Below are 7,672 nucleotides of genomic sequence, written 5' to 3'. Positions count from 1 at the left end.
AATGATATTTTCAATCATATAGTATTATGCATACTTCTTTTAAAAAATGTGAGTAAATATGATACCAATATGAAAAATTAATTTTTTAATTATAGATCCCATTATTTTATAAATGAAGTGCACGGTGCTTACACAGGTCATGACTGCATCTAGTATTACTAAACAAAAAATCCAAAATAAAAAATAAAATAAAATCAGTGCATACGAAGTGAGAATAGAGAAGTGCATATTCAAGCGTTCAAGTGTACTGGAGATTTTTACTCAAAAGTGTGACTGTGAGGATGTTGACCAGTCCCATGTATTATATTGTTATGGGTACTATACAAAATACTAGCCAGAGATCTTATATTTTAGTGACCATCAATGATTTAGGGAAACCTTTAATTATTTTTTTTTGTTGATAGATTTCTTTTTGGGGGACACTGGGTAGATATATGGCATATCTAAGATGCCCTTAGGTTGAATGACGGATCCTGATTAACTGTCAGGTGCTCAAGCCGAGCAACTGCGAAGGTTGAGCACGCGGTCTACAGGTAGAGCAAGGTTAACCTCGTGCACGGCCATAGAATAGTTATGACCAAGGAGACTTGGTCGGGCAAGCTTAGGCTGAGCATGGTTACTTGCCTTCGTGCATCGCGGGATGGTTGCTTACTTGAATGGCTGAGCAAGGGGTGGTCGAGCGAGCTCAAGGATACCTTGCCGGTGATAGAGATTACCGACGGGGCTAGTGACGGCCGTTTGTGGCCTCGCTTGCCCACATACGCCACGGGAAAGGCTCCTTTGGGTGCATGACAATATGCACCCGTTGCCCACTGTGCGAGGACATATGACACCGGTGGTACACACAGTAGGTATTGGCGCCCCTGCCATGCCATAGCTAGGCCAAGCCGAATAGTTTCGACCACTTACAATCCTATGCACGTGGTCGCATGGCAGAGGTTGCCTTCGTGAGGGTTGGTCAGGGACCACCCCATTGGAAATAGATGACGCAGACAGTCCACATGGTGGCTGCTAACGCCCCTGTTGGCCCATAGCTGGGTCGTGGCAAGTAGTCTTGACCACATGCAATCCCGTGCACATGGTCGAATGGTGGAGGCCACCTTTGTGTGGGGTAGTCTGGGACAACCTAGTCAGAGATAGATTACACCGGCAGTCAACATGGTGGCCATCGGCACCCCAATTGGGCCACAGCTGGGTCGTGGCCGAGTAGTCTTGACCACGTTCAATCTCGTGCATGTGGTCGCATGGCGGAGGTCACCTCCACAGGGACCACTAGGCCGTAGAAGGCCTCAACGACCCATGTAGCATTTAAGTGCACAGTGCACCCCTACTCTGTGCCCATGTGCATAATCCAAGTGCACAATGCCTATGGCGAGAAGGTGTTTTCATGTGTGAAATGCTGGGTGCATATGTGCCACGTGCACAATGCGTGTGTTTCAGTGTATTATGCTCCTAGTTGTATGGGCGAGAGTAAGGTAATCTCGCCCATTTTAACAGTGCTATGAAAGCAATAAAATAATGGAGGAATCTTACCTGATAATTGGTAAATGATTTCAGAAGTCAGGAAATCCTCCTCCTTCAAGTTTCTGTGCAGGAAATAAATCAAATCCCACAAACGATGCAAAATGTTCCTGCCAAAAATTGCACAAGATGCTAGAATAGGAGAAGAAATTATTCCTGGCCCACGGTGGCATTTTGACCTCATCGGAGTGGTATGGAGCCTCTAGTAGCGGTCCAGAGTGCGGTAAGGTGTCGTACGTACATCCATAGCAGTGAATAGGAAAGTAAATGCAAGAAATATGAATGGAGATGGAGATATTGATTTACGTGGTTTGCATTGGGTCTACGTCCATGGGCCGTTTAAAGGGTAAATCCATTATAATATGTGTTTTATAATCTCTCATGGTCTCTCATTTCTCTCTGTGCAATGGAGCTGGAGAATTATTTTATGGAAAAGATCCTTGTCTCTGGAGCTCTCGTCGCGAGGTTGAAGAAGGTAAACAAGTTTTGTCTTAAATGTCTTGCCGATGGAACTCTTGAAAGGCGAAAAGCTCGCTTAGTTGCTAAAGGATTCCATCAGCAAGCGGGGGTAAACTTCACAGAGGCCTATAGTCATGTAGTCAAACCAGTGACCATTCGAACCATCCTATCCATTTCTATTACCTTGTCTTGGCCCCTACACCAGTTGGAAATTCAGAATGCATTCCTGCACGGTGACTTGGAGGAAGCTGTCTACATGCAATAGCCATTGGGGTTTGCAAATCCTGATCTTCCTATACATTTGCAAGCTACGTAAGTCCCTTTATGGTCTCAAACAAGCCCTTTGGGCTTGGTTTTCAAAATTAAGCAACAAACTTTTGTCTCTTGGTTTTTTTGCCTCTAAGTCAGATTCCTCATTGTTTATATATTGTCATGACTCTGATCTAATTTATGTTCTTGTTTATGTTAATGACATTATTGTCACTGGCTCTAGCAATAAGTTATGTTCTGAATTTATCTCTGCCCAGCACAATTCGTTTCCAGTGAAAGATCTAGGTTGCTTGCATTATTTCCTAGGAACTGAGGTTATCTGAAACTCCACTGGTCTATTCATATCTCAGCATAAATATATCTCAGATCTTCTCAAAAAAACCAACATGCATAACTCAAAGGCTGTCTTGACTCCTATGTCTACATCTAAAAAACTCACTGCCCTTGATGGGTCTTCATTTGAAGACCCACAGCTCTATTGCAGCACAGTAGGAAGTCTTCAGTATTTATCTTTTGGCTGGTTTCAAATCTCCATGCACTATGGTGTGAGGTCGAGTACTGGAATGAAGATACACGAGGACGAAGCATAACTCTATAGAGATCCGTAGTCGAGTTTGCCATGACAATGGAGGACTGTTGTCCTTGCAATTGAGTCGATCTTCAAGGCTTCCATTAGGAAGATATTCATAGATGAGTGCAAAAGCTTCAGGGCAAGATCCAATGAGTTTCACAAGATTGGGGTGCCTCAACTGACCCAATACATTAACCTGATATATATGTATACAACCAATAAATTTAAGATCAAATTAACCAAAATTTTTGAGATCCAAATACTATCATTGATACATTTTCAAAACTTTTTTATTGAAAATGTCTCCAAACATGCTAACTTTTTTAAGTAAAATATTTTTCTGATCTCAACAACTCTAGTGTTTTTCAATTAATGAATATACAAACCTCCATTTGGAACTCTTGGGAGCCATGAGAATCTAACATCTTTATAGCTACCTCAGTTTGTAGGCGACCTATATAAATGTTGCCATATCCTCCTTGTCCAATTTTCTGGGATTCATGAAATCCTTGAGTAACTTCCGCAATTTTAGAAAGGGAGAATTCAGGCAGCTCGGGCATGTTTCCATTTAAGTCCTCTTCTTTTCTCCTTAGCCCTTCAACTTCTTTCAGTGCGTGATCACGCTCCATCTGCAATTCATCCCTGGTCTGTGCCCATGTGCATAATCCAAGTGCACAGTGCCTATGGCGAGAAGGTGTTTTCGTGTGTGAAATGCTAGGTGCATGTGTGGCATGTGCACAATGCGTGCATTTAGGTGTATTATGCTCCTAGTTGTATGGGTGAGTAAGGTAATCTCGCTCATTTTAACAGTGCTATGAAAGCAATAAAATCATGGAGGAATCTTACCTAATTATTGGGAGACGATTTCGGAAGTCAGGAAATCATCCTCCTTCAAGTTTTTGTGTTGGAAATAAATCAAATCCCACAGACGATGCATAATGTTGCTGCCAAAAATTGCACAACATGCTAGAATAGGAGAAGGAATTATTCCTAGCCCACGGTAGCGTTTCGGGCCTCAATCAGAGTGGTATAGAGCCTTTAGTAGCGGTCCAGAGTGCGGTACGATGATCGTACATACATCCATAGCAGTGAATATGAAAGTAAATGCAGGAAATATCAATGGAGATGAAGATATAGATTTACGTGGTTCGCACTGGGTCTACGTCCACGGGTCGTTTGAAGGGAAAATCCATTATAATATGTGCTTTAGTCTCTCATGTTCTCTCATTTCTCTTTGTGCAATGGAGCTGGAGAATTATTTTATGGAGAAGATCCTTGTCTCTGGAGCTCTCGTCATAGGTTGAAGAAGGTAAAGAAGTCCCCTCCTTGTCCGGTCCTGTGACATACCAGTTTTGGTTTTAGGGTATATAAGTAATTTTTCCTAGTAAACTTTTATTTTATAATTTATATTATTATGATTATAGTTTATATTTACTTTATCAATATATTTTCTATTATAGTTGCTATTTAAGATTTGTTAGAGTTTTATTTTAATAAGGATTTCTAAAGTGTATCAGATTACGTTTACTACGGTTTTGTTTTGAAATTTAAAGTTTATTATTTTCCTCTAGTCACCGAACCTCATCTCATTGTTAGCCTCTGTGTATACACTTAGAATCTCCAAAACCTGTAAGTTTCCTTGTTCAAATTTGAAACCCTAACCTCAAACCCGTATATTTCTCAGTGATTTTCGCTAACATCCTAGTGGAAAATCCAACTCTATTGCCGAGTATCTTCTTTACATGCACGTCTCCACTCTCTTGCACGTGCACGTCTATGCTCCTCTAGGGTTTCTCTTATTTTTCTCTATCATTCTACCATTATAAAACGTACTTACCCGTCCATGAGAGGAGAAACTTGTGAGCCGCGTGAATCCCCTGCTTCTGAAAATCCCCTTCTGCTCGAGTCAGTGCCGTCGCCCTTCTCCTCGGTAGTCACCTCAGAAGTCGCCGACCCGCAGCCCCCGTCGAGCCACTCTTTTTCCCGTAAGGCCTCGGTCGCCACCAGCCTTTTCTCTCTCTCTTTTGTTTCGGTCTAGTAGTTCCTCTCTCTAACTCTCTATTTTTCTCTCTCACTCGGTGCCGCACCACCATAGGGATACCCCCAGTCGCGTTGCCGGTCACTCCCAGCCACCAGCGCCGCCATCGCCTCAGCCCTCCCTCGGTGAGCCACCATCGCAGACCCTCTCCCTCTCTCTCAGCTCTCTGTTTTTTTTTTCCTTTGTTGCCGTGTCTTCGGATTCTTGAATGAATCCGAATGAATCCGTAAGTTTTGGTGGGCTTTGGGCCCTGGGCCTTGTGCGTACGTGTGATTCTTTTGATTGGGCTCTTGTAGTATTATTATTATTATGGGCCAGAGTTTTTAACCTTTTTATAGATTATAATGATGTTTAATTGAACTTATATTTTAAGTTAGACTTGATCTTATTTTATTTCAATAATTGTTTTAGTGATTTATATTGAGTTTAATATTACTAGTTGAGTTTATTAAATAAATATATATAGTTAAAGGTTCATTTTAATAAAAATGTTTAAAGAATTGGAAATATGTTTTAAAGTATAATGTTAAGTCTAATATTTGAGTTAAATTTCCTTTGTCAATTTAATAAGATTTTAATAAAATTTCTATGTTAAGAATTTAGTGGAATTTATTAAGTTTCTTATAAGATTTAATAATTATGTTGAGAAATGAAACTTAGTTTAAGAATTTAAGTTTTTGTGAATTATTTTAAAATAGCTCGAGTTTTTCTACTAAATTATAAATTAGTATTTTAAGTAATTTAAATACTAGGAATTATTGATTTTAGTGTTAAACAAAATATTTGTTTGACTATCTTTTAGAATTGCAAATTTAGTTAAGTAAGATATTAGTATTTATTTATGTATTTCCAAACAATTTAGTGATAGTTATTTATTGTATATAGGTCTCAAGTTACGAAATATTATTCAAGAAGAAACGCATGGAGGTAAGTAAATTTGATCATAAATTAGGATCATCACAGTTAGCTTATATGTATGTATTATTCAAGCCAGTTCTTTGATAGCCATTATTTATGAACTGCTCATGTCATATGCAAGCATGTCATCCAGCATAGCATACGATCATGTCATTCCGCATCACGTTTAAATTCAGAAATTATGATTTATGTATGTAATATGTCATGCATCTCATGTGTATAAGACATGTAAGCCATCTTAATTCAAGTGTAAGATAAGTTCAGATCAGTTAATAAGATGGCCATTCAGTTGTATGGTACCAATGCAGTTCAGTTTCAGGGTGGTGTGCAAGCCACGAACTCAGTCGTGTTCCACCATAGTATGCTAGAATACTATCAGCAGTTCCCCTTGCTGCAGCGGGATGTGGGGCTGGTGCACAACCTTGCACACAAGGTTAAGTGTGTTGGCCAATCAGATAAGTTAGATAAATCAGTCAGTTAGTTCAGATAAACCAGTCATACATAGCATAAGCATCAGTATGAATAGTCATGAATTTTAAGCTCAGCATGAAAGTTCTTATGAAAATCTTATGTTTATTACGTTTTCGTTGTGATAGATTTCTTACTGAGTCATCGACTCATTTTAGTTTATTTTCATGTTTTTAACAACCCAGGTGAAGATGATGATTACGAGCAGGCAGACCAGGAGTAGAAGGAGCATTTTAGTTTTTGTTCAGACTTTCTAAAATAAAATGTGTCTTTTATGACATGAATTTATTCAGTTTATTCCTTTAATGTTTTTGGGAAGACAATTTTATTAGACCTTTTATTTCATAATAAATTACTTCAGTTTATTTTTCAATTATGAAATTAGAGAATCGCTTGCCGGGTTATTTTCATGAAAAATACGTGACACACCTAGCCTACGGGAAGGGGGTGTTACAGGTCCGATTCCTTTTTATCCTTGCCTTGGGAGTGATGAGGAATGACAACTTTATTCCAGTCCTCACTTGCATGCCTCACTTGTTTTCCCCCCTTTCTCCTTTTTCTTTTCCTTTCCGTCACCTCCTTCTTTTCCCTCTGACATTCTTTTTTCTTGCCCCCTCCTTGTCTCCTCTTTATCTTTTCTTCCTCTCTCATTTTGTTGTTTTCTAATAGGGGCCCTTTGATGGCTGGGCTTGTTTATATGGGCTTTTATCCCCTTTAGTGACATTTTGTTAGGCATCCGAGTTGGGGTTTTCTTCGCTTCGCTTTTCGTTAAAGATATTTTCTTTTAAGTCTCATTCTTTTAAAAGCTTCTCATTTTTCTGATTGATTTATTTATTATGTATATAAATTTTGGTTTCGAACATAGGAACCCAATAAAAACAACAAAGAAGCATTGCTAAAAACCGTTTTGACTAATGTGGAATCTCTCATCCGTGGTGCTAAAAAGGAAATTAAATAATGGTATACTTGCAACTCTTTTACAACCTACTAATATAATAGTGCAATGTCATTAAAAATACTAAAATTTTCTTGATTTATATGCTACAATAGTTTTAAAAGAGTTGTAAGTATATCATTGCTCATAACGACACTATGGAAGCGCTTGCTCCATCATGTACTTTTGCTTTGCTATAACTCTTGTGCCTAAAGATACAATACTCTTGTCACAGAATTGGCTCTGAAATAGATGGCCGGGAAGCCTGTAAAAAGGATGAAAATAGAAATGTCTGATTGATTTATCTCCTCATGACCATCCATTCATAAAATTTGCATCATTGGCAGATGAGAATGATGTGGGAAGCTTGATGATCTAATTGAGGTGAGTTTTTTGTCATGTTTTTCTATATACTCATTGTTTTTTGGAAGCAAAAAGTATTACTGCTTGTGGGTATTTGGATTGTAATGTGGTGGAGGTAACAATCTAATTA

The sequence above is a fragment of the Juglans regia genome, chromosome 12 (assembly GCF_001411555.2).
Source record: "Juglans regia cultivar Chandler chromosome 12, Walnut 2.0, whole genome shotgun sequence".
Classification (NCBI taxonomy): domain Eukaryota; kingdom Viridiplantae; phylum Streptophyta; class Magnoliopsida; order Fagales; family Juglandaceae; genus Juglans; species Juglans regia.
The sequence above is the reverse complement of the archived record's forward strand: the minus strand, read 5'-3'. Positions refer to the sequence as shown.